Genomic DNA, 26,533 nt, shown 5'->3' on the forward strand with positions numbered 1-26,533 from the left:
TTGCACACAGCCATGTATTAACATAACATCTGGAGGTGATATGAGGAGGAAGTGGGGAGGGCTGGGGCTGGGGTGGTGAGGATAAGTGGTTCTGGAGGAGGCTTGGCATATATTTGCAGAGGTGGGCAGCGCAGCAAGGGCTTCCCTGGCATGGTGCCTTGTTGCTGTCCATCCCTGACCAGGAAGGCCTAGGCTCTGGAAGTGCTCCCAACTCCAGCCAGCACATTATGTCAATGTCCTATGGCCTCAGGACATTCTCTAGTCACTTATACTCAGCCCCAGTCTCCATAAGTATCCAGGAACTCAGCAAGCTTATGAAATGGTCCTACAGGATTCACTTCCTGCCCCTGATCTCTATGACTCTATCCCAAGCTGACCCTTGATCATTTGGAGGTTTGAAGATATTTTCATTACTGCATGTTTGTTAGGATTAGTTTTGGCCACTTGTGACAGAAAACCCAAGATAATAATGGCTGAAAGAAAATAGGAATTTATTTCTACCTTGTGTAGGCGCCCATGCTGCTGTGGCACCTCTATAGTATCAAGGACTTTGCCATCTTTTGTGATGTCACCCTGCCATCCTAAGTATGTGATTTTCACCTCATGGTCCAATGTGGCTGCACGTGCTTCAGCCATCACATCTTCATTCCATCTGCAAGAAGAAAGGGGGGCATGTGCTTTTTCATGAAAGACATCCCTTGAATGTTTCACCCAGTACTTCTGCTCAAATCACTTTCACCAAGATGAAGTTACATGGCTATAGCTAGGTAGTTATATTGCCACAGAAAGGCTGGGAAATGTAGTCTTTATAGCAAGTGACCTGACTCTCAGCTGAAAGTTGATAATTCTAGGACTCAAGGTGATAAAGAACTCACCTGTCAATGCATAAGATGTAAGACACTTGGGTTTGATACCTGGTTCAGGAAGGTCCCCTAGAGAAGGACTTGGCAACCCATTGTAGTATTCTTGCCGGGAGAATCCCATGGATGGAGGAGCGTGGAGGGCTATGGTCCATAGGGTCTCAAAGAGTTGGACATGACTGAAGCGACTTAGCACAGCACACAGCACAGGACTCAAGATAAAGGAAGATCAAAGATTGGGATAGACAACTGGCCCTGTCTCTTACGGTCATTTTCAGACCCAGGTAGTATTTGAATTAGAACCAAACGTTTCAGATCGATGATTCCGAGCCACATTATGTACCACAAGAGGTTTGAGGTTGTGCTGGATTGTTTAGGCATTCCTCCAAGAGAAGCCAGAGCTGGCATTATAGTTTTATCCAATTAATTATTATTTAGTAATATGATTAATTAGGATTGGTGTGGAATGCAGATTTGAGGAGAAAACTGCCAGCAGTAATCAAAGCTTAAAGGCAGAAGGCAAGACTGGTAGATATATAGCATTTTCTCTGATGCCATCATCAGCTTGCTGGAGATGTTTGCACATGTGTTTGGAGCCGGGCAAAGAGATTAACTGTAACCACAGCAAGAAGAGAAAAATGGACTGTCTTAGTACCAGATGAGATGGTTGTTTTGAATCAGCATTGGGTACATTCTATAGCACGATAGAGCCTGTGAATCTTAGCAGCATTTGGGTCCTGAGATCATTCTTTTGTAAAATGAAAGCCTGGATCTGGAGGTACCTGGGATGTCAGGTTTCATGGGGGTTTCAAAGAAGCAGTTTGAGGAGTGGCATCTATATTATTTGAACATTGATAGCTAAGTATATTTTCTCAGATAGTATAGGGCTGAGTGGGTCATTCTGTGTTTTTTCTAGAATATTCTGCTTTGTTTTTAGAAAATACCTCAGATAACTTCTGTGTAGCCCATAATGGGCTGCCTTCCAACCTTTTTTTAATTTGCATAACAGCAAACACAAAGTTTTCACTTTAGAAGAGAAAGTGCCCAAAGAGGTGGGAAAATAAGAGTTTTCTTCAGTCTAATCATTCCAAACAATTGGAACATAGCAGTCCTCACACTCATAGGAAATAAGGAGCTCCCCGGCAAGTGGAATCTAGGGCAGGACTGAAGATGTGGGTAAACCCAGCTATGCCTTGCAGGGGGAGGCTGTGAATACAGTTAAGTCCTGAAATCAAAGTAGACAAATCTCACATTTTTACAAATGCTTTCTGTAGTTTCCTGCTTTGCTTTTACTGACTACTCAGGATGTCTGCTTTAGTGTAATCCTCTTTAACATCAGTGTCCAGCGTCCTCCAAACTTCAGTGGATTTTGATGGGCTCATTCTTCACAGATGTACACATTGAAAGTATGTTTGAATTTGTGCTAAAGGCAGGCTGAGAAGATGTTTTCTTACACTGAATGCATTGCTTCTTCATTGTACTAATAACTGTAAAAAAAAAAAAACAAAAAACAGTGTGATAAACTCATACGTTTGCTCCTGCACTTTCCTCGTGTTATGTAGGTCATGTCTTTTCAGACAGCATGATATTTGTTTACAGGAGAGGTTTTATCTTAGTAAAATGTGTCTCTTCTCAGGGAGAGAGAAGCCAGGACTTGGGCATCTAACAACCCTGATTGCCTCTCGGCCCCACCCCTCACTAGCTGCCTGTCCCTGGCAAATGACCCTGTTCCCTGGGATCTCAGTTTTCATTTTCCTATGATAAAGATTCTTTACTGGCTGAGCTACCAGGGAAACTTCCACCAGCTTCCCCAGTGGCTCAGATGGTAAAGAATCAGCCCAAAGTATGGGAGACCCAGGTTTGGGCTTTCCTGATAGCTCAGTTGGTAAAGAATCTGCCTGCAATACAGGAGACCCCAGTTTGATTCCTGAGTCGGGAAGATGCGCTGCAGAAGGGGTAGGCTACCCACTCCAGCATTCTTGGGCTTCCCTTGTGGCTCAACTGGTAAAGAATCCACCTGCAATGCTGGAGACCTGGGTTTGATCCCTGGGTTGGGAAGATCCCCTGGAGAAGGGAAAGGCTACCCACTCTAGTATTCTTTCCTGGAGAATCCCATGGACAGAGGAGCCTGGTGGGCTACAGTCCGTGGGGTCACAAAGAGTTGGACGCGACTGAGTGACTAACAGTTTCACACTTTCCTGCTAGAGATGGCCATGCCTCCCTCCAGGAGGATGGAATGAGTTCTAGAGGATGTGAAGGGTCCAGTCCATGCCCAGTTCCCTGCAGCTGCTTGTCAGTGGGCATTTCCTTTCTTTGTCTTGATTTTCCAGAACTTTACCTTCTTTGCGGGGCGGGGGGGGGGGGGGAGGGTGGGGGTGGGGTAGTGGGGGGAACCCTGCCAGTTAGTGTTTTAGGCAAGAAATAATAATCTGGTTTGTCACTAAAATTTGAGAACCTGCTGTGGATGGGACTCAAGTTCCCTGGGGCAAATACAAGAAATTCTTGCTCTATTATCTGTGGTTCTGGAAGTGTGGTCCTCAACCTCATAGCATCATCCCCTGGGAACCTGTCAGAAATGAAGATTCTCAGCGCCCCCACCCCAGACTTGTCAGTTAGAAACTCTGGAGATGAAGCCTAGCAATCTGCATTTTAACCAGACTTCTGGGTGATTTGAATGTACACTAACATTTGAGAACACTCCTCTATATATATGGGTTCTCAGACCTTGCTAGACCTGAGAATTCTGAGGCATGTTTTGAAATACCTGCACCAGGGCCCTGATCCCAGAGGCTGTGATTTTTCTGGGAGTCTAGGGTAGAACCCAGACATGAGGATGTTTTAAAAGTGCCCAGGTAATTCCATTGTGTGCCAAGGTTGAAAAATTTTGCTCTGAAGAGTTTCCATCTTATCCTCTTTTCCTTCCCTCTTCCCCTCCCCACCTCCTCCTCTTCCCTCTTCCTCCTTCATGTTGGAATTAGGGAAAGAATCCACTTGTAACATGAATCCAGAGGGCCTCACAGGGAGTGGGGGAGATGCTACCCACAGACCACAGAAAACTTCTATTGCTTCTGCTTCATTCCTACAGTGCTCTGCTCTGTGATGCAAGTCTGACTTTAAATGTACCACACACATTCAGGCACAAAAAGTTTGAAAAAACTGAGAAACTTTGAAGAAGAAAATAGAAATACCGCATAATCATAATCCGATTCCTCCAAAGATCTCATTACATGTTACCATTTTATGAGTTGAGAGAGTAGCTTCGACATATACACACTACCACGTGGAAAATAGGTGGCTAGTGGGAAACTGCTGTATAGCTCAGCTTGGTGCTCTGTGATGGCCTGGAGAGGTGGGATGGGGGCAGGTGAGGGACAGGCTCAAAAGGGAGGGGATATTATGGTTGATTCATGTTGTTGTACAGCAGAAACTAACACAGCATTGTAAAGATATTATACTACAATAAAAAGAAGTATGGTAAAAAGTAATAATTATAAAAAATAAGTAAATATGTAACATTTTGCTGTATTAGCCTCCAATCTTGCACTTCTATGTTATTTTCAGTATGAAATTAGGATCATGTATATGTATACACACACACACACAGTTGTATATCTTGCTTTTTTATCTGACATTATGATAATTTTGCATAATATTCTCTGAATTGTTTCAAAGCCAGCATCAGATTTTACTGTGTGGATTTGTCGTAATTGTCTCAGCCATTTCACTCTGGTTAATTCCATTCTGTTTTTTCCAGGATAAGTTCAAATATCCTTGTAAATAAATCCTTGCTTTTCTGATTATTTCCTTAGATAGATTCCTAGAAGTAGAATCCCTGAGCCAAAACTTTTAAACCGTTTAAAGGTTCTTGTTACTTACTGCTAAATTCATTTTCCCAAAGGGCTGTGTATGCCATTATCACTCCCCCCACTCTGAAAGTGTGCCGTTTGCTTGTACTTTTGCTAACGTTGGTGGTTATCTTAACAAACAAACAAAACTTGTCACATTGCTGAGCCAAGTGGTCATGTTCTTGCTCTCTAGCAGCTCTCTGTGGACATGGTCACAGATTTCTAAACGTATGTGTCTTATCTTCCTTTCATTCATCTTTTGGGCCATGTTTATCTTTTACTGTCTGATAGCACTAGTTTCGGAATTTTCATCTTATCTTGGGATTTGAAGCCATCTGGAAGTCCCAGCTCTGCCCTCTTATAACTCTTTCTTCACTGTATCTGGGCTTCATCTTCACTGCCATTGAACCTTTGAACCCATTCATGTCATGCATGCCAGCTTACCAGAGACAGCCTTAACATCTCCCTTAAGAGGCCCTTAATAAATGCTCTGGGATGTGGTAGCAAAGGGCATACATAGGATTACAATCAAAATTAAATTATTGTAGGCCATCGACCAAGGTATAAGTCATCCAGTGCAGAAGTGACACTGCATCTGCACACAACACACACACGCACACACACACACACACACACCCCAACACACACCCTCAAGTGCACTTCTACAGTGCAGCATGCAGGGAAGTCTTTTAAGGACCTTCAACTGAAAAAATCAGAGAATCCATTTTCTTGGCCTTCCATGACATGATATTTGCTTGAAGCACAGAATGATTATAATTGTAGACTTCCCTTTTAAACTGAATGTGCCTTACTTTCATGGAGGAAGAGGTTGAGAACATTTCCACTAGCCATTTAACATCGTGCAGCCTTCCCAGCTTGTCACAATGGCTAAGGCCATGCAGGTCAAGCCAAAATAGCTTACCTTTAGGTTTGGGATCTCCTAGGAAGATCTCTGGGCTTCCCAGGTGGCTCAGTGGGTAAAGAATCTGCCTGCAATGCAGGAGACGTGGGTTTGATCCCTGGGTCAGGAAGGTCTCCTGGAGGAGGGCATGGCAACCCATTCCGGGATTCTTGCCTAGAGAATCCCCTGGACAGAGGAGCCTGGTGAGCTACAGTCCATAGGGTTGCAAAGAGTCAGATATGACTGAAGCGACTTAGCATACATGCAGGAAAGTCTCTGTGCTGGAAGGGTGATGATGAAGTTGTAAATCATCATTGCCCTAATTCATGAGGCTTCTTCTGATACCTTCCCATCCTAGGTGCTCTACTTTTGAAAGTGTAGACATCTACCTGCCAGCTTCAATTCCACCCTAGAGCATCTGTGGTCTGCGGTGAATAACAGAGGCCCATCTATTGGTGAATTTCAAGAATTTGGCATTATTTGAGAGGTGGGAAGTTTAGGCAGGACAAGAGCAGAAAGGATTGAACTCTTCTATTTAAAGGTCAGGGCCATATTACATTGTCTTCTATTTGTTTGCAGAGTGATTTTTTTTTTTTTTAAGGCAAATCAGATAACTGATGGGCAGAAAGAAACTGATGGCCTTGCTTTTATTCCAAAGGCTCCTGGATGTGTTCTGTCCTATCCATTCACCCATCCATCCATTCACATATCCATTCACCTACTTACCCGTTCAGCCAGCCAGTCAGCCACCCAACTAGCCAGCCAGTCATCCATCCATCCATCCACCCACCCACTCATCTACCCTTTCATCTATCCATCTACCACATATCCATCCATTCACCCATGCCTCCATCCATCCACTCACCCATGCATCCACCCACTCATCCATCCATCCACCCATCTATCCACCTACTCATCTACCCATTCATCTGTCCATCCACCGCATATCCATCTGTTCACCCACTCATCCATCCATCCATCCACCCATGCATCCACCCACTCATCCATCCATCCAGCCATCGACACACACATCCATCCATCTACCAATCTGTCTTTCCAACACACATTTGTTAAACATATACTAGCAGAAAGCAGTCACATTTGTCCCTGGTTTTCTGAAGCACTGTTATACTGTATAACACATGAGTATGTGCTGTGTATCCAGAGGCCTAGGTATGAACTCATTTGCATATGCAGAGGTTTTTTTTTTTTTCACTTGAACTGGACATTATGGCAGATAAATAGGAAATTAGCCAATAATAAGGTCCAATCTATTCAAAGACAGTAGTCATAGCATGTAAATAGTGATTGAGGGGGCAGTTGGAGAACAGCTTTAATTCTGGTGAGAGAACCTCCAGGCTATAGACAGAGCTGCCCAGTCAGTCTGCTTCTTCTTCCATATAATTCTTTTCAGTTCTTAATTTAAAAAATAAAGATCTGTAGTTATGTTTAGCTCATTTTGTGGGTGTTGCAGACTTGGGTAATGGCCTCCAATGATGTCCTTCTCCTAATCCCTGGACCTGTGACTATGTGGTAGAGGGACTTTGTAGAGGTGGCAGGAGGAACTAACATGAGGGGTAAGGTGCTGTTCAGTGCAGAAGAAATCTCAAATATTTTATCCTAAGGGGCTTTCCTGGTGACTCAATCAGTAAAGAATCTGCCTGTAATGTGGAAGACCCAGGTTCAATCCCTGGGTCAGGAAGATTCCCTGGAGGAGGAAACGGCAACCCACTCCAGTATTCTTGCCTGGAGAATCCTGTGGACAGAAGAGCCTGGTGGGCTATAGTTCATAGGTCGCAAAGAGTTGGACACAACTGAAGTGACTTGGCATGCATGTGCACAAGTATAATTTGACTTTTTCTACTACATGTGCTATTTTTTGGTTTAAAAGTTTCACTCTCATAGCAGATTACATAGAAATGAATTCTGTCCTCTATCCCTTTATCTTTGGAGGAAATTTTTGCTCTAAGTTTGGTTTATTGCATGTTGATACCTGCTCTTGCTTTGCACTACTTTACCGCCTGTTCTAAGATCCCTTTGGCCCTAGCCTCCATGGTGTCCCAGTAGTGATCAGAATGTCCCATAAGGGTAGAACAGGTATGGCTCTCTCAGGTAGGACTGTGAGGTTCAACTTACAAAGAGGATTTTGAAAGTTTTATGGAGAAGCAATCCTGAATACTGTTCAGACAGTGTATCAGAGCGGGTAATACAAAATAACATCGTAATCTCAGTATGTGGCCTTTATACAACTTGGTGTTGATTCTGCTGTAAAACGGAGATGACACCGACCTCCGTGGAATGCTATACTGACAAAGTCAGTGCAGAGGGGCTGCGTGCCCCAGTCAGATAAAAACATGATGACTCCTGAGGGATTCTCACCATTCGCTCAGCCTCCTCAACCAGTTTCAAACTCATTGTCTAAAACTATGATGCAGGCTGTTTCTCTCAGCAGTTCAGACCAGCCTCCAGAAGCATAGCTTCCTCGACACCAACTATAATCTTTAAATTGCATAGTTTCTGTGCCTTTGTTTTCATTTTTCCTTCCATGAGGAGGAGCAGGGAATAGCAGTGGCTGGTGGGAGTTACCTTAATCCGTCATGAAAGCTTTTCTGTCCGTAGGCAGATAGACTCAGCTTTGCCTAAGCACAAATGGTGATGATGGAACCAAGCTGTGACTCTTTTTAAAATGTAGTTAATTTTACTTATAATAATATTCTGTAATCAAAATGGATTTAAAATTGTATAGTTATCATTATCAGTAATAAAGCTGACTCTAGGGCCTGTGTTTTCAAAGGTGTTTAAGACCATTTCAATTTTGAGATCCACATGTTCTGTATTTGTGGCTAGGTTGGGATGTAAATTAGAATTTGATTCTTTTCCCTAACTACCCCAATTCCCTCTTGGCCATGTGGAAGGTAAACTGTTGTGTGTTGAGAACATTGTGCTCACATGATCAGCTGACAAACAGGGGCAGCCTTAAAACATGCCTGACTAAAACCAGTTTGGAAACTTGGAGAAACTTCCCCCAGTGGGGAGAGGGTCATGGTGAGGGAACAAACCAGCAATCATCTGTGCCCTTCACTTGGAGTAGATGATGTGCCTGGAGGTCATGCATATTTTTAAACATTTATTCCATCTCATTTTCTTTAATTTGAAATTCTTCAGCTTAATGTAATAAGAAAGTTTAACTGAAATTTTGAACAGAGCCTCACATACAGAGGTCAGTGCTCTACAAAAAAATAACTCAATTTCCAGAAGAAAGCAGATTTAGAAAGAATTCACAGCTATACTACTTAAAACAATCAACTTTATGTTTTAAAAGAAAATGAATTTTGTGTTCTGCTGGAATGTGGCCCCATACCAGTGTGTTCTTCTCCTCCAGTCCCTTCCTTGATGAGCTGGAGTATCCAGTGAGATCTGAATGAAGTGCACATAAGGTAACACTGGAAGAATTGCTACAATCTTGTCAGCTTTTCTGATTGTACCAAATAATTTAAAGCAAAGTTGGAGGTGTATATACATCAACCCAGGAAGCCAAAACAGAATTCCATTGACTGGGTGGCTTAAACAGCAGAAATGCATTTTCTCACAGTTCTGAAGGCTGAAAGTCCCAGGTTAAGGTACAACATGGTTGGATTCTGGTGAGAATTTTCATCATGGCTTGCAGATGGCTGCCTTGTCACTGTGTCTTTTCTTATAAGGGCACTAGCTTTTGAACTGTGGTGTTGGAGAAGACTCTTGAGAGTCCTTTGGACTGCAAGGAGATCCAGCCGGTCCATTCTGAAGAAGATCAGCCCTGGGATTTCTTTGGAAGGAATGATGCTAAAGCTGAAACTCCAGTACTTTGACCACCTCATGTGAAGAGTTGACTCATTGGAAAAGACTCTGATGTTGGGAGGGATTGGGGGCAGGAGGAGAAGGGGACGACAGAGGATGAGATGGCTGGATGGCATCACCGACTCGATGGACGTGAGTTTGAGTGAACTCCGTGAGATGGTGATGGACAGGGAGGCCTGGCGTGCTGCGATTCATGGGGTCGCAGAGTCGGACATGACTGAGCGACTGAACTGAACTGAAGTCCTATCATGAGGGCCCCACCCTCATGACCTTATCTAAACCTAATTCTCCCCCAGAGGTCTCAAATATCACCTCCAGTATCATCATGCTAAAAATTAGGGCTTCAACATACAAATTATGGGGAATACGAACATTCAGCCCTTAAAAAGGGCTGTATAGCACAGGGACCTCTACTGTGTACTCTGTAATGGCCTATACAGGAAAAGAACCTAAAAAAGTTATACATATACGTATATGCATGTGTATATGTATAACTGATTCACTTTGCTGTATACCTGAAACATGATATTTATAAATTAACTATACTCCAATACAAAGTAAAAAAAAAAAAAGAAAAGAAAACTTTTCAATCACGCACACACAAAGGGTAAAATGAGTTAAAAGAGTAGGTGTGTTGTGAAAACAATAGTAGAAAAACAGTAATCTCTAGAGTCTCTGGGACTGTAGCCTTTTGGGGCCCAGTAGCGGTTGACAGTCAGTGACCATCTTCACTGCTCTTCAGTATAATGGACTGGACGCATAAGTCCTTAAAAATGTGGTCAGGAGTGGCCAGCAAGTTTGTTGAGACTTGATGCTCTACTCCAGTTGCTTATGCCATGTGTGTCCATAATCATGAAGCTTCTCTTTGTACCATGATCACACTTTGCCAGCCATCCCTATTTCTGGTGGGGTCCCTGTGCTGTAAAGGACCCTGAATATTGGTGATCAGAACCACAGGAGCAATGTAGTGTGTTCACATCTGCCAAGAAGTAGCTCCTCCCTGGGTCTTGGGACCTGTCTTTAGGTCATTAGTGGAGTTGGCCACTTTTAAAATGGCATGACATTTATCTTCCTATTATTTAATAGAGAGAAGGGAGGAAGCAAAGGAATAGTAAACAGAGGCAAGATCCCTAGAGATCGTAATTCTCAGTCAGGCAAGGAAAAATTAACATTTAATTGTTACAGACTCCCCCTTTTTGTGATATTTTAGAGATCAGTCCTGGGTGTTCTTTGGAAGGAATGACGCTGAAGCTGAAACTCCAGTACTTAGGCCGCTTCATGTGAAGAGTTGACTCATTGGAAAAGACTCTGATGCTGGGAGGGATTGGGGGCAGGAGGAGAAGGAGACGACAGAGGATGAGATGGCTGGATGGCATCACCGACTTGATGGACATGGGTTTGAGTGAACTCTGGGAGTTGGTGATGGACAGGGAGGCCTGGCATGCTGCAGTTCATGGGGTCACAGAGTCGGACATGACTAAGTGACTGAACTGAACTGAGGGAGGAAAAAACCCCACCATACTGTGCCCGACACAGTGCTCAAGAATTGTTTGATGAGTGAATGAATGAATGAATGAATGAAAGTAACAATTACCTGGAATTCAGGCAGAGACCCCAGTTTTTCTCAACATAAACTTACCATCTGATGGGAGCACTAAGTATTTAGTGCCTCCACGTGATAGGCGTGTTAATTCTTGTGAGTTTCCTAAGCAAGGGAAATAATGGATATCAGTACCATGATCTCTCACAAGAGAAGAAATAAATCAGCCCTGTGTTTAAGAAACGTGCATGAAGAGGGCAGATGTCAGTGAGCAGTGAGAATCTGGGCTTGCAGACATCCCTTCCACCCTTCCCCACCATCCTGTCAGCAGCTTTAACCTCCCTGTGGATGACAGAAACCTTACCTGCTTCCTACTTCCTTGACCTTCTTGTTTCTGGTATCCTTTTCTCGGCTCCACAGTATCACCAGAGATTCTACCAGTATATCCATTTCCAGGCAGCTTCCCAGGTGTCACAGTATTAGAGAATTCTCCTGCCAATGGGAGAGATACAAGAGATGCGGGTTTGATCCCTGGGTTGAGAAGATCCCCTGGAGTAGTACAATGCAACCAACCTTAGTATTCTTGCCTGGATAATCCCATGACAGAGGAGCCTGGCAGGCTATAGTCCATGGGGTCGCAGAGTTGTACACCTGAGTGACTGAGCACACACACTTCTCACAGCACCTTCCCCACTGGCCTGCCCACCCCTTCCACCATAGACATGCTTTGGCCTCCTTGGAAACTTGTGGTTCATCTACCACTTTTCCGTGTCCATCACTGCTCTTCTTTCTCCACTTTAGTCTTTGGGTAGAAGGAGGGGATGACTGAAATAAACAAGATCGTATGCAAAATCAATTTACGAAATAGGGTCAAACTTTTGAAGTTAGCTGAGTCATAATCTTTGTGTTTCTCACTGGGGCTGGATGTGTTTTTGTAGCCTCATGTAGTATGCTACATAGACATCTTGATGTTTGCCGTTTTTGAACCATAAGATGGTCTATACCAACCAGTGGTTTGTGGTAGCAGGAATTTGCTAGAGAAAGCTATACAGAGACTTAGGAAATGCCTTTAAATGCAAAAAAGTTGGTTAAAGCATATAGATTGTCCAGTTGACTCCCATACTCCAAACAGCAGAGTATACTTACAAAGAAGACTATTTTAGGGCACATAAATGAAGAATTGAAATGTATTCATATAATTTTAAGAAGAATATCGAGAATACATAGTCTGGATTTCCAGGAGAATTTTCATCTCTATTATTGTTCTAATAATAGAACAGTGATAGTATTGTTAGTATTACTAACTATATACTAACAATGTTCGTATTGTCAGTGGTAGTATCTTTTATCTTCTAATGATTAATGTACTAAATTAGCAGTGATTCACCTCCCAGGGACTTCACAAGTATCCTTTCCACCTTCCTTCTATAAATAAAATAATCATGCTATAGCCCTATTTTATGATATGGCTATGAAATTAGCCTGAAGCTGTGCTGTATGACACAACAGCCATGAGCCACTTGTGCCCATAGAGTACTCAGACCATGGCAGTCCCAGTGGAGGTGTGCTGTGGGTATCAAACACGCACTGGGGCTCGAGAACCCAAAAAAGGGTAAAATAAATCATAATAGTTTTTAATTCTTGATCACATGTTGAAACTAATATTTGGGATATATGTTGGGATAAATAAAATATATTATTAAAGTTACTTTTACCTGTTTCTTTTTGTAGCTACTCACAAAATTGCACATGGGGTTTGCATTTGCGACTTGTGTTATATTTCTGTTGGAAGTTATTGTATTTTATATTGTATTATAGTTCTGTCTTAAATAAGTCATATTTTAATTTAATTGCCTAAAACTTAATTTTATTTTATGTCCTAACTAGGAAGATCACATATTTATTTATACCCATAAATATACCAGATTACATATTTGTAATTCACTTACTGTAAGAAAAAACTATTGGATACATCTCTGAACAAATTAATTGACACTTAAATAGATAGTACTTAATAGAGAGTAGTTAAATAGATAAATGTAAATTGAATCAAAGTTAATATAGTTAGGTTGTAAGTTTTTAAAGCTTTTCTTATGTGAAATTGTATTCTAAGTATGTTTGTTTAACACAGGTTAACCTCTGTGAGAGGTTAGAATTCTGGAATTAGTGCAAAGTTCAGTTCTGTTTGCTTTGCCCTGAACCACTAATATTAACTCTTCCAGTGACCTGACACCCAGTTACCCAGTGGGTTATACAGTGACATGACACCCAGCATTTTTAAAGTTAATTCAGCATGCTAAAAGTCATCTTTAGTTTGTTTACACATGTCTTTATCATATTCCATGGGTCTAGCAATGAAATTCATCTAACTAACATTTCTGTTAATTTGGTCAGTGAATCAAAAACTAACAAGAGAAGCTTGGAATTCCAAGGACCCAAGGCTAAACAAATTAATACATCCACCCATTCAACAAACATTTGCTGAGAGGAGGAAAATGAGGTGTCCTAACAGGGTTGGAACTCTCTCTTCTCCCTCACCGTGTAAGGTTCATGGACTTGCAGACAGACCCAAAAACATAGATTCAAAAGCACATGATATGTTCTAGTACAGAGGTCCCCAACCACCAGGCCACAAACTGGTACTGGTCTGTGGCCTGTTAGGAATCAGGCTGCACAGCAGGAGGTGAGCAAACAAAGTTTCATCTGTATTTACAGCTGCTCCATAACTCATGTTACCACCAGAGTCCTACCTTGTGTCAGATCCGTGGCTGCATTAGATTCTCGTAGGAGTGCAAACCCTACCATGAACTGTGCATGTGAGAGATCTATGGTGCACGTTCCTTATGAAAACCACCCCAAAACCATCCCTCTTTTCCCCCTAGCCCGTGGAAAAATTGCCTTCCATGAAACCAGTCCTTGGTGCCAAAAAGGTTCAGTTCAGTCACTCAGTCCTGTCTGACTCTGCGACCCCATGGACTGCAGCACGCCAGGCTTCTCTGTCCATCACCAACTCCCAGAGCCTACTCAAACACATGTCCATTGTGTTGGTGATGCCATCCAACCATCTCATCCTCTGTCGTCCCCTTCTCCTCCTGCCTTCAATCCTTCCCAGCATCAGGGTCTTTTCCAGTGAGTCAGTTCTTCACATCAGGTGGCCAGAGTATTAGAGTTTCAGCTTCAGCATCAGTCCTTCCAATGAATATTCAGGACTGATTTCCTTTAGGATGAACTGGTTGTATCTCCTTGCAGTCCAAGGGACTCTCAAGAGTCTTCTCCAACACCACAGTTCAAAAACATCAATTCTTCGGCACTCAACTTTCTTTATAGTCCAACTCTCACATTCACACACAACTACTAGAAAAACCATAGCCTTGACTAGACGGACCTTTGTTGGAAAAGTAATGTCTCTGCTTTTTAATATGCTGTCTAGATTGGTCATACCTTTTCTTCCAAGGAGCAAGCTGCAGTCTCCATCTGCAGTGATTTTGGAGCCCACAAAAATAAAGTCTCTCACTGTTTCCATTGTTTCCCCATCTATTTGCCATGAAGTGATGGGACCAGATGCCATGATCTTAGTTTTCTGAATGTTGAGTTTTAAGCCAACTTTTTCACTCTCCTCTTTCACTTTCATCAAGAGGCTCTTTAGTAGTTCTTCGCTTTCTGCCATAAGGGTGGTGTCATCTGCATATCTGAGGTTATTGCTATTTCTCCCGGCAATCTTGATTCCAGCCTGTGCTTCATCCAGCCCGGCATTTCTCATGATGTACTCTGCATATAAGTTAAATAAGCAGGGTGACAATATATAGCCTTGACATACTCCTTTCCCGATATGGAACCAGTCTGTTGTTCCATGTCCAGTTCTAACTGTTGCTTCTTGACTTGCATACAGATTTCTCAGGAGGCAGGTCAGGTGGTCTGGTATTCCCATCTCTTGAAGAATTTTCCACAGTTTGTTGTGATCGACATAGTCAAAGGTTGGCATATTTAAAAAGCAGAAGTAGATGTTTTTCTTGGAGAAAGCAATGGCAACCCACTCCAATACTCTTGCCTGGAAAATCCCGTGGACGGGGGAGCTGCGTGGGGTGCCGTCTATGCGGTCACACAGAGTCGGACGTGACTGAAGTGACTTAGCAGCAGCAGCAGCAGCAGATGTTTTTCTGGAACTCTCTTGCTTTTTCAATGATCCAGTGGATGTTGGCAATTTGATCTCTGGTTCCTTTGCCCTTTCTAAATCCAGCTTGAATATCTGGAAATTTATGGTTCACGTACTGGTGAAGCCTGGCTTGGAGAATTTTCAGCATTACTTTGCTAGCATGTGAGATGAGTGCAATTGTGCAGTAGTTTGAGCATTCTTTGGCATTGCCTTTCTTTGGGATTGGAATGAAACTGACCTTTTCCAGTCCTATGGCCACTGCTGAGTTTTCCAAATTTGCTGGCATATTAAGTGTGGCACTTTCACAGCATTATCTTTCGGGATTTGAAATAGCTCAACTGGAATTCCATCACCTCCACTAGCTTTGTTCGTAGGGATGCTTTCTAAGGCCCACTTGACTTCGCATTCCAGGATGTCTGGCTCCAAGTGGGTGTTCACACCATCGTGGTTATCTTGGTTATGAGGATCTTTTTTATATAGTTCTTCTGTATATTCTTGCCACCTCTTCTTAATATCTTCTGCTTCTGTTATGTCCATACCATTTCTGTCTTTTACTGTGCCCACCTTTACGTGGTAAAGATGGTATCTCTAATTTTCTTGAAGAGATTTCTAGTCTTTCCCATTCTGTTGTTTTCCTCAATTTCTTTGCATTGATCACAGATGAAGGCTTTCTTATCTCTCCTTGCTGTTCTTTAGAACTCCCCAGCCAAATAGGTTGGGGCCACTATTCTAGTAGCTACCGGTTGCTGAGTTCATCGCTATCAGATTGACAGGGATAATGTTATAGCTAGATCTCAGGCCTGAAGTTTTCCTGTGTTCCCTGTCTTCATGGCAGGTAGATGATTATATTTCACATTTATGTTATTAATAATGGAAGCAAAAACAAGACCAAATCTTTCTCTACTCCCTTCCTATACTTAATTTTGCTTTAATGCTTTGTCTGTGCTTTAGAAAATGTTATTTTTCTTGTGCATGATAAATATTGGTCTTAAATGATCAAAGTCACAATGTTAGCTTGAGACATTTGAGGCTTCTTTGAACTCAGGTAAACCTGAGTTAGAAACAGCCTCAAACAGCCTGAGAGTCTTTCCTCCATGGCTGTCCAAGAGATGGACCTATAATTGTTCCAGGATGAGGTTGTTTCACAGAATTTGACCATCTAGTCATTCCTGCAGCCATGAGACCAGAAAGACATCAGAATGATATTAGTTAGGGTTATGCTTTCCTTCTCTTCACCCTGAATATTTTAGTATTTCCTGAGTCCAATTGGTTAGTACCATCCTCATGTCCCAAAGTGTTCTGAAGTCAGCCGTCTTCATGGGGGATTCACTCAGCAGCCCATGTTCAAGATGGCTTTTCCAGAATAGGGTGGGAAAAAAACTTGCATAAATAATTCCTTCTGTTATTTCTCTAATAAGGTGATATATGAGCCTTGATACTGGTCTAAGAGATGTGATGGTTTTAAGCAACCATATACTATAATAGCACAGGTTTTTCATCTGTATGGAAGTACAGCATTCCTATGAAACCTCCTAAGCTGAAATAACATGAAGTGAAGCATATCCCCTGCTTTCCAAAAGTTCACTTTATGCCACTTAGCTTTTATGAAAGACCTACATTAGTACATGTTTTTGCTAACTGCAAGAAATGTGAAGGGTAACATAAATTTTTGTTTTCATAAAAGTATAAATCCTCTGTTTGACTTTATGCTCTTTTCACACAGTTAGGAAGTGGCAAAGCCAGGATTCAAAACTAGGCCCTCTCTTCCCAAAGTTCCAGATACACGATGTCATGCAGATTTATCTGTCTAGATATTTAAGTTTTCATTTTGGAAGACTTGAATGTGCTGTTTCTAAATCCTGCTTAAAAGAATTCTTTCCCTTTTTTTGTCATTCCCTCTTAGAGACTGACTTGAACTTATTAGGGATCTTTGGACATAGACACAGGGATTTTGTTCCCAGCTGTGATATCACTTAAATATTTCCAATTAGTAGCATTATATTTGTGTGATAGTATGGACTCTGTAAAACACAGTCACATCTTTTTACTTCTTTTGAGTCTTACAGCAGCCCTATAAGCTATGCATTGTTAATCTCAGTTGTGTATGTATGTGTGTGTGTGTGTGTGTGTGTGTTTAATTTCCAAAATGACCATGCTAAGGCTCAGGAAAGGTACTAAAGGATCAGCATTCCCACTGTTGCTGGATGGGAGAGTTGGGTCAGCTGCCTCTTGGCTGAGCTCTCTTTCCTTCCCACAATGCATTTCCACTCAGATTATTAATACTCTGTAATTTTGGAGAATTAATCTTAAGGTACAGATGCATAAGTTTCCAGATAGAGTTGAGAGAAGTTGATGGCAATATGGAATTTATTTTGAGTTTCAGTCTGGGAAGATCATTAGTATAACAGAGATTCAGAAAATTCATAAAGAAAAAATAGCGTCATAGCATTTCAACTGTACTCAGTAATATGTTTTCTTTCAGTTAAGTGAGGAGTGCAGTGCCCTGATCTCTGCAATTCTAGAAACAGAGCATCTTAAGGTTGGAAGGAATTTAAGAGACCATGGTCAAGCCTCCCACTCATTCCTGGCAGATGGCCTGATTCCTTTTGACAAGCTTTCAAACACTGACAGTTCTCATGCCCAGAAGCAAAACCTCCCTATTGTCATGGTCCTCCCCTGACTGCCACCTACTCTGCCAGCATCTTTCCTACCAAGGGCAAGTGCCCAACATGGGGCACAGATTCATGCTGAGAGCAGGAGCACTGCACCCCTTTGGCACATGGGGACCACGTACATGGTGTGGGCAGTGAGGTTACACTCTGCTTGTGCCATGTGTGGTCAGATACAACCATCATCTGTTTTCTATATGAACTGCTATCCTGTAAGCTTGATTTCCTTGAACCTAACTATGGGGATTTCTATTTATTTCTCTTATGAATTTTATTATTAAGCCGGTTGGGATAATGTAGATTCTAGATTCTGTCAGTAAATACTGCCATTACTTTCCGTGTTATTTTAAAATGTGGTAAATATGCCTTCATCTGATACACTGAAAAATATCTTGTCTAGGACAGTGCTAAACTCGAGAGTCTTATGGCCTGCCAAAATCCACCACATGGTGATTCACCATTTCATCTACAAAAATATCATGAAAAATTATGTCAGAGGCCCTGCTAAAATCAAAACATTTTTTTGTCTATATCATTTCCCATTTTTGCTGATTTTATAATGCAGTTGGGACAGTGGGAAAGTTCTAGCTGATTATGCTGTTTTTTATTTGCTATTTTTAATTCCTGAGATCAATAGTTGATTCTCAATGTTTGCTCTGTACTAATAACAAGGTAATTGATCTTAGAGAGGGATCCAATTTAGTCATCTTTTGAATATCAATCCAGTATCACTCCTTATAATTTGTCCAAGGTTACCAGCAGTGATTTGAGATTGCTTCTGCCACACTGAGGTTTAACTTTCCTGTAGATTTGAATTTTTCTTTCGTTCTTTGTTTTTTGTTTTTTTTTTATTGTCTAGCCAGGCAGTCTTTTATCGTGTCTTTTCTAAACTCAAGCTTTGGTTACACTTTAGTAGCATTTCCCCAGTCTTCTCTAAGGGAAGACAACTGGCCTCATATAAAAAAAGGAAAGCACAAGAGAGTTAATTTTGCTTCCTACATGTCTGTTATACCATCAATTCTAATCAGCCATCTTTAGTCCCTTTCTATCCATCTTCTGTTAGGTGTTGAAGGATTTTTTTCCAAATCTTAAGTTCTTTTAGGGTTCCTGTTGTATACAAATGAACTTATAAGCCTTGCCTTCTCATTTTCCCTTTTTTAGAAATCCCACTTCCTGGAGTTTGCAAATTGCATTGAACTTTCATGGGCCAATTACAAGTTGATTAATGACTATGAACAATTCATGTTTTAAAAATCTTTAGGTTGTGCTTTGATTAGGGAATTTTCCCAGTCACCTAAAGTTATAGCCTAAAAGCAACTGCCTGGGAAAAGCACTTGGCCTCAGGGAGACTGGGTGAATTCCAAGGAGTGTCAATAGCCCTATGAGAACTATAATATACCTCTGCTTTTCGAATGAATGTACATGATCAAATACACTGATTATCCCTTTGACAGTTTCTAAAGCAGGTGGGCCAGTTAGGACCTAGCACAAGGCTGAAGCCTAGTAAACAGTGGAGGAAAGTAAATGCACATGGACTGCCCAGGGCCACGAAATTCTTAAAGCAAATGATGAAACATAGTGTGTGATATTTTTAAGTACTGCACCAACAGTTTTCCCATGTCCAGAAGGTCAGTGGAAGCAATCTAAACACTTAAATGGTCAGCATATAGATTTAGGGTGACCCATCAGGTGATTGGATCAACATATTATTAATTCCAGAATTTTACTGAATGTACCATGTTGTGCTCTTGGCACTCAATAGTGTTAATTTTTAGGAAGAACCCTGTATACATGTGTGATATAAACAACATTTTACAAGCTAATATATTGGTAGATCACTATGAAGAGGATTAAAATTCAAACTCTATAAGCTGATTCTTCTAGTTTTAATTCTTTGTGGTTCTAAACATAGCTAGTGGTGTATCTTTCATAGACGCCTAACAGATCAGAGTAGCTGGAAAAACAGATTCTACTTCTGTGCCATTCACTTGCCTGTTAAATGGAAAGTCCATTCCAAACTGTGTACTGGGCTTCAGAGTACACAGCTACAGCTTTTTAGAGTTCACTGTCACCACGAGGCCACCCAGCCACACCTGAATCCAGCTACCCTCTCTTCTTGAGCTGCTCTCGAACCCCCAGAAGTCAGTCCCTCGACTGGAAGTGGCCTAAGCAGGTGGCCCGGAGTGTCGCATGTGACCTCTGGTGCACCTGCCTAGGGGTCATGGGTGTGTTTACTCCTGTTGGATTGCTCCCTGCTCCAAGCCTGTAGTCAATGTTTCCTCTGTGCCTCATTACCTGCCTGCAAGTTGTGTATCTTTCAACCAAGTAGCCTGGCCCAGGTGTCTCCTTGTTACTGCAAGTAAGTACTGGCTTTTGATCCAAGTGGCAAAACAGGGAAGACCCTCAGGGGAGGAGTTCTGACAGCCTCACTCAGCTCTGCAGAGTCCAAGGCGATCAGTGGGGCAGGGTGGGGGTTACACAGACCCTCAGTGCCCCCCACTGCAGATGAGGAAGTGGGGGAAGGTTTTCTCACCTGCTCCTCTTACAGGGGCTGTTCCAGGGGTCAGCCCACAATGCCCCCTCCCCACCCCCTTGCCTGCTAGAAAGTTAGGTTTCCAGCAGACAAAGCTTCTGAAGCCCCCTGCGCATGCTCACTCTGCTACTGCTGCTGCTGCTAAGTCGCTTCAGTCGTGTCCGACTCTGTGCAACCCTATAGATAGCAGCCCACAAGGCTCCGCCGTCCCTGGGATTCTCCAGGCAAGAACACTGGAGTGGGTTGCCATTTCCTCCTCCAATGCACGAAAATGAAAAGTGAAAGAGAAGTTGCTCAGTCGTGTCCGACTCTTAGCGACCCCATGGACTGCAGCCCACCAGGCTCCTCTGTCCATGGGATTTTCCAGGCAAGATCCCTCTGAATGCAGGTTCCAAGTTTTCTTGGGAAGAGACGTCACAAAACGGCTGTGGGGTTTGAAGCCCCTGCTTCAGGAAGCATCATGTTCGTGAATGTGAAGTGTAAATTAGTTTTCATTTTCTTTAATGTTTGACCTAAGACCTGATAAGTGACACCTGCTCCTCAGAAGTCTCCCTTCCTAGGCGAGGTAACGTCATCCGTGTGTCCAGGCTCCCTGCTGGGTGTTTACAGCCCTCCCAGCCTCCAGCGATAAGCTTTGTGTTTGCTCTGGTTCAGGGCTCCGGGGTGAGGTCGGCCCACATGGCAGGCTTCCAGAGAGTTCTGCTTCCACCGAGGGAATACTTAGCCTTCCCGGCAGCTCTGGTTTCTCTCTAACTTATCATCTTTCAGTTTTATCTGTGTGGCTCTCTTTCTGGGTAACTCCAGCAGTGAATTTCCCTGCCAGCCTCTCCTTGCCTGGCCTGAAGTGACCCCCTCGGTCCTCTACTTGTTTTCTCCTCTCCCCAGACTTCCTCTAGGAGGTGAGTCCCCTCCTGACTCAGAGCCAAGGTGACAGATCTGTAGACCCCGTGGGAGAGGGTGTGGCCAAGAGCACTGCGAAAGGACTCCTCCTGGCTAGGCCGACGGCCAGATAACCACTGGCTACCCCAGAGGAGGCAAACCCTCAAGAAGGGGGTGCCCCAGTTTGTACTCAGTCTCCAGAGCCGGACAGGCCCGTGAGCAGTGTCTCTACAGCACATCCATCTATGGCTGCACTAAGAGCCACATCACGACAGTGTATTTGAATTTCTTGCAGGTCACTCAAGTCCAAACTCTTCATCAGCACAGACCTGACTTCCTGGGATAAGACAGAGCTGATTCTCAAAGCAGGACAGAGGGTCCCAAACCTGCTCATGAAAACACATAGGCAAATAGTATTTCTAGCTAAACTGAGAGGGAAGACATGAAGCTAGTCAGAAATATTTGTTCAGCACCTGGAATACTCCAGAACTGAGCAGACTGCATGGTGGAGGGTGGTGGGGGTCATCCCACACTTTCTATAAATTACATTTAGTCTACGCAATTCAATGTAGTGTTTGCACAGTTACAACCTGTACCCATCAGATGGCCAAACTGGTCCTTTCTCGTTACCTTGAGCTCGTTCCTCATCTAGAAGCTCAGCATTTGGAAGGAATCTGCCTTTCTCTTCGGCTGAGGCATGAGGAACTTCAACTCAGCTCCTTGACTTCTGTCTCCCTGTGAAGATATATGAACCTTCTGCTCCCTTTTTCAGCCTTTTCCCCGAGAGCTGCTTGCTGAGTTGAGAATAGATTGTACCTTATGGCCCAGTTACCTTGAGCCCAGTAGTAGCTGGAGGGTTTTGTATGACACAGTCTGGAGGATCAAATAGTAGGATTGGCCTGGGGAGTAGCTTGCTGAGGTTGGAGCGACCAAACAAGGGACAAACCCCTCTGAGCCTCCATGGGATATCCTGAGGGTCTCCTGCAACTGTGGCTGTCTGGGGCAGGAGGCCCCAATCTCCAGTCCCCTGACAAGGTCACCATTCATAAAATGTGTGAGTTGCTCCTGACATGACACCCTCTCTTTGTAAAGGCATTTGATTCTCCATAAAACTGGACTGACAGGGCAATCCTGGTGGAACTTACTATTTGGGAAGAACATTTGGAGTGTTGTTTGTTTTGTCTGGTCCATTGGAGCATCATTTATATTGTAATTAAATGACACTTTTCCAATACTCATTTTCTTCTTTCCTTTTTCCTTTTCACTTTAAATGAAATGATACAAATGAACTTATTTACAAAACAGATACAGACTCACAGACTTAGAGAATAAATTTATGGTTGCCACGTAGGGAGGATGGGGGAAGGGATGGTTAGGGAGTTTGGGATTGACATGTTCACACTGCTATATTTAAAACAGATAACTAACAAGGACCTACTCTACTCAATGTTATGTGGCAGCTTGGATGGGACGGGAGTTTAGGGGAGAATGGTTGCATGTATATGTATGACTGAGTCCTTTTGCTGCCCACCTGAGACTGTCATAACATTGTTAATTGTCTGTGCCTGTGTGCGTGCATGCTCAGTCACTTCAGTCATGTCCAGCTCTTTGTGACCCCATGGACTGTACCCTGCCAGGCTCCTCTGTCCATGGGATTATCCAGGCAAGAAGAATGGAGTGGGTTGCCATTTCCTCCTCCAGGGGACCTTCCTGACCCAGGGATCAAACCCACGTCTCTTAGAGCTTCTGCATTGGCAGGTGGATTCTTTACCACTGAGCCACCTGGGAAACCCTGTTAATTGGAGGCCCTGCTATACTCCAATATAAAATAAAAAGTTAAAAGAAACAAGCAAACAGTCATCAGGCTCCAAGTTTGCTCTCTGCCCAGCCCTGAGTTCGGTACCAGGGGTGATGCTGAGCAGAGTGGATGAAGTCTTCCCCAGCCCTCAGCTCCAGCAGGACGTCACCTGCTTGGCATACGTCATCACGCAGTACTCACAGCTCTGTCATATAGAAATATTAACTTATAAAGTCTTGTAAATCCCGGTGGGTTGTAGGTTCCTTAAGTCACAGACTGGATCTGAATCAGGCCGAATGATTAGGTATGGCAATGAGTAATGCAAACCGAAGGGTGGCTCCCAGAACAAGATGGTTTTCTCTGCTGTTGCTGCTGCTGCTGCTAAGTCGCTTCAGTCGTGTCTGACTCTATGCGACCCCATAGACAGCAGGCCACCAGGCTCCCCCGTCCCTGAGATTCTCCAAGCAAGAACACTGGAGTGGGTTGCCATTTCCTTCTCCAACGCATGAAAATGAAAAGTGAAAGTGAAATCGCTCAGTCGTGTCTGACTCTTAGCGACCCCATGGACTGCAGCCCACCAGGCTCCTCTGTCCATGGGATTTTTCAGGCAAGAGTACTGGAGTGGGGTGCCATTGCCTTCTCCTATGGTTTTCTCTAGGCTCCTGCAAATCAAGTGCTGGGGGAGGCCATTCAGGACTCACTTTGAGGCCTCCTTCCTACCACCACACTCTTCTCAGGGGTGGTGCTCATGGTCCAGGGTGGCAGCAAGGACCCCAGAGCTCATTTGGAGTCATCATAAAGCAGATATACCTGTGTTCTGCCTCGGCTCCCACTCTCCACACCTCCTCAGCCTGTTCTCAGTTGCCACGGAAAATACCCAACCCAACTGACCATCCGAAAGAAAAGGGAAACACCAGATTCCCTGCTAGTCTCTGGTGGTGCCGGACGTCTGTCAGGATGAAGACCACTGTGCATCTGCCTGCCCCCTGGGAACAGCCCAGACCAGCAGCCAGGAGGAGGCGGGGAGCCCCAGGCCCAGGGTGGCGGGTGGCCTCCTCTTCCAGGCCTGACAAAGTGGATCCCTCACCCTTCTAATAGGCCAGAGCCCCGAAAGGATCTGAATCTCTGAACACCTCCATCAAGCTCTGCACTCAGCTCCCCCAGGCCCGTGAGCAGCATCATGCCTTAGGAAACACCTCTAAATGCAGCTCTGGGTTCAAAGGAAAGGGAACTGCTGTCTGCAGACTCAGTCCCAGCTCTTAAGAATATAACTATTAACTGGAAGAGAAGACCAAAGCAAACTCTCCCAAGAAAACTGGATTTCACAACCAAGAAAAAAAAAATAATTATGGTTAATAACACCCTCCAACCTGCTAAAACGCTGAATTCCATGCCCCCTTGGAGACAGAGGGCGGGGTCTGGTGAGTTCTCCGTATAGAGGCCTGTTTTGTCTCTGTTTACCCGATTTTCCCTAAATGTGCTTTGCCATGAAACTTTCTCCATGAAAAAAATTTTAAAAGAGTACCCTCTTTTAAAAAAATTTTTTTTTAATAATTGATTTACAATATTGTGTTAACTTCTGTTGTATAGCAGAGTGACTCAATTATACATATATGTATACATTCTCTTTCATAATTATTTTCCATTATGATTTATCACGGGATATTGAATATAGCTCCCCATGCTAGATGTAGGACCTTGTTATTTATCCTTCCTTTGTATCCTAGTTTGCATCTGCTAATCCCAAACATGAGCTTCAGAGAGCCCACTTTGGGAAATGATCTTCTAGGTGGAGCTGAGACCTTCCCCCTCCAAAGAGGTATCCCGGGGACACATCAGGTTAACAGAGATACCTGCTGTTCTCTTTCTCATCTTCCTTATTTCTGGGTCCTCACCAGCTCTGGTTTGCTAGTTCCTTAATTATAAGGAGGCTGCTCCAGCCACCTGATACTCTGTGTATTTGGTTTCTTTGACCCACTGGCAGCCCCACACTTGTGTGGGAAGCCAGACCCTTATCTGCCCTGCCTTAGGTCCTGGGTCTTGCCCCGTTCTCACGGGTGACTTCTCTGTGTCCTATCTTCTGGGAGGATGCTCCCCCCAAGGGGTCTGTCCCTGGTCTGAGCTCCCTCGCCCAGCATGTAGCTCCCAGCGTACCCTTAGGCAGCACTTACGTTTTGCAGCTCACTCCTGACTCACGTGTTGTCCTGGTTCCCGGGGTGACATGCTGCTGTTTATCCTCTTGGCAAACTGCTTCTCCCCCTCCGTGTCCTGGCAACCTGCTCTGTTTGCTCACTGCTGGGGGAAGTCTTGTTCTCTAGATCATGTGACTTTTTAACTGACCCATGGCAGCAGTTCAAAATAATTTTTGGAGGGTTGTTTGTTTTTAATAATAGTAATAAATAACCAACTTTGTTTCTTTGTAAAAAAAAAAAAGTGGTTTCTCTTCCTGTCACAAATAGCTTCTCAAAAGGCAGAAAGAGAGCAGTTCCAAGTGTGGGCTGCAGCACGGAAGCGTTCCAGGAACTCAGACTTGGTGCTGAAGTACCAGGTTCCCATACTGGGTCATCATCTGCTGAAGTCTGCACAGCCGGTGGGTTGTGATGGAAGGAGAAGTTTCCACTGAATAAGGATCAAGTGCTTCCTCATCACCAGAGACCGCTACAGGTGATGTCCCTAGGGGTAGGCCCTGGGCGTCTGCACCACTCAGGATGGAGATTCATAGCCGTATGTTTACTGGGTCTTGCTGGAGAGCTTGGCAATTCCCTGGTGGCTCAGCTGGTAAAGAATCTGCCTGCAATGTGGGAAACCCAGTTTTGATCCCTGGGTCAGGAAGATCCTGTGGAGAAGGGAATGGCTACCCACTTTAATATTCTTGCCTGGAGAATCCCATGGACAGAGGAGCCTGGTGACAGACGAGTCCATGGGATCGCAAATAGTTGGACACGACTGAGTGGCTGGAGACTTTGGGTCTTGTGCATTTCCCAGAGGGGAGGTCCTGCTTCCCCAGAGAGACTGGGAAAGGTACGTTGGGGATGAGTACAGCTCAGCCAGAAATCTGCAGAGGCATTTTAGTGTGATCTTTGGGTTTTGTTGTCATCGGTTTGGGGTTTTGGCACAGAGGTCCCTCGTAAATGATGTAACACTTCCCTTGAAAGAGGGCGACTTGCTGCCAAGATGAGAAGCGGAGAACCTGAAAAGTGAGCCCGCACCTGCTGATGTAACAAGGGGGCTGTTTGTGTGGGGCCCCACCCCCACCCTGGGGGGCCAACTGCATGCAAAATGGTCTGGACACTCTCGCTCCTGTTCCCGGCTCTCCTTTAGGCTTGTCAGAGACTCCGGTCACCTTCTGTCCCCTCACCCTGTGCATTGAATCTTTTCTTCACATAGCTTCTGGGATCATCTGTTTTTAAAAAAAAATTTTTTTTAGTAGCTGTTCCACCTATCCATTGTTGTGAAACAAACGCCCCAAAACTTGGTAGCCTGAAACAACATTTTTTTAATGAACATATGCTTCTGTG

At 43.7% G+C, this 26,533-nt stretch overlaps 1 protein-coding gene and 1 long non-coding RNA gene across 8 annotated transcripts in view; one reads left to right on the forward strand and one right to left on the reverse strand.

The window, feature by feature from the left end:
• DAPK1 (death associated protein kinase 1) overlaps nucleotides 1-26,533 on the forward strand; it is a 211,779-nt gene that overhangs the window by 77,719 nt on the left and 107,527 nt on the right. Inside the window, exon 1 of one of the 5 annotated variants that reach the window (XM_086416938.1) lies at nucleotides 25,516-25,679. The exons of the other annotated variants lie outside the window; for them this stretch is intronic. The gene's annotated coding sequence lies outside the window, so the exon portion shown is untranslated. Of the gene's footprint in view, nucleotides 1-25,515; nucleotides 25,680-26,533 lie in introns of those variants that run through there. 5 annotated transcript variants of the gene reach the window in all.
• Nucleotides 1,837-26,185, reverse strand: LOC147367541 (uncharacterized). Of its 3 annotated transcripts, none has more exons than XR_015170173.1 (4): nucleotides 25,187-25,806; nucleotides 11,348-11,475; nucleotides 11,083-11,148; nucleotides 1,837-2,347 (listed from the first exon to the last, which is right to left on the reverse strand). It is a non-coding gene; the product is annotated as an uncharacterized LOC147367541 (long non-coding RNA). The 3 variants fall into 3 exon arrangements; XR_015170174.1 differs by lacking the exon at nucleotides 1,837-2,347 and adding an exon at nucleotides 10,587-10,757 and having other exon boundaries at nucleotides 25,187-25,598; XR_015170175.1 differs by lacking the exon at nucleotides 11,083-11,148 and having other exon boundaries at nucleotides 25,187-26,185.

Source organism: Bos grunniens, chromosome 8 (assembly GCF_055505025.1).
Source record: "Bos grunniens cultivar Pamir isolate PY7600 chromosome 8, Bosgru_T2T1.0, whole genome shotgun sequence".
Taxonomy (NCBI): Eukaryota; Metazoa; Chordata; class Mammalia; order Artiodactyla; family Bovidae; genus Bos; species Bos grunniens.